The sequence below is a fragment of the Manacus candei genome, unplaced genomic scaffold (genome assembly GCF_025592945.1).
Source record: "Manacus candei isolate 608988 ecotype Guabito, Panama unplaced genomic scaffold, ASM2559294v1 h1tg000171l, whole genome shotgun sequence".
Classification (NCBI taxonomy): Eukaryota; Metazoa; Chordata; class Aves; order Passeriformes; family Pipridae; genus Manacus; species Manacus candei.
Genome location: NW_026138219.1, coordinates 329,890 through 331,158, shown reverse-complemented (window position 1 = coordinate 331,158; position 1,269 = coordinate 329,890).

Genomic DNA, 1,269 nt, shown 5'->3' with positions numbered 1-1,269 from the left:
TCAGTTCTTTGCCAGTTTAAATCAGTTGTTTTATTAACACAAGTGGAAACTTAGCAATTCATGCAGGCTGATAAGGTAGCTCCATGTTTTCATAACTTTGATTTGATTTCTTTTAGAGACAGCAGGTCATAAGAGCTGTTTTCTGAGTTCTGCAGAACTGGATAATACCAAACCATTGGTCTCATACACTTAATTAAACAGGAAAAAAGGTTTCTTTGCAGTTTGTTTTGACTTTTGAGTTATGGCAAAACGAACAAACTGTGTTTGAATCCACATATTGAAAAAAGGTTTAATAGAACCCACAAAAACCTAAGCTTGCAAATTTCTCATAGTTTTGAGAATTGAGAGTTCATATACTGCCCACTATTTTGGAGCCTTAGAAATTAATCTGGCTGCTCATTGGCTGTGATCAAATCCACCCTTCTACTTGGACCTCATCTGGCATTAAAAAGAAGAGCTGAATAAACACTGTTTTGTGAGAGCAGATCTCTCCAGGCAGTGTTGACACATTTTCCGGATGAACTTGAAGAGAACATTCTGCCTCTGCCACATCCTCCCAACTGATGAGTTGCCTAAATACCTTTAAATTTTGGTTTTTTTAAGAAAGATGTATTGTTGCTGAGGTGATTTTCTTAAGTCATTGGAAGTATCTGCTCTGAAAATTGCTCCTTGTAGGGGGCAATTCTAGCAAATTCCTAGTAACCTGGTGTGAACAAAACAGTTACAGTAATATAGTTTCAGTGCATATCTTTTTATTTATTTAGGTCTGTATAGTGAGAGGGAAAAATTTCTTGGTAAAGAATATAACTGTGTCTTCTACACATCCTCAGTGCAGTGGGTGCTGTAGGAAAACAGCTCAGAGGCAGAAAACATGTCACCTGTAAGCAGTCACAAATACCAAATAGCTTTGCACACTCTACCAAGGTATTTCCTTAAAAGTGACTTGCAAAGGTCTTGCAAAAGTATCAGAACAGGGAGAAGTTGTATCTGTCCATGTGTTTATTCATAACTGTTTATTCACAGTCATCCCATTTTTCTGAGTGCTTTAACACATTAAAGAACTTATATCTCTTTCTCTGGCAAAGAAATATTATAAATGAGAATCACAAAATCACAGAATCATTTAGGTTGGAAAACACATCCAAGATCATCAAGTCCAACCTGTGACCAATCACCACCTTGTCTAAACCACAGCATTAAAGGCCAAGTCCAGTCATTTCTTGAGCCTCTCCAGGGATGTTGGGTCCACGCCCTCAATTGAAAGAAACC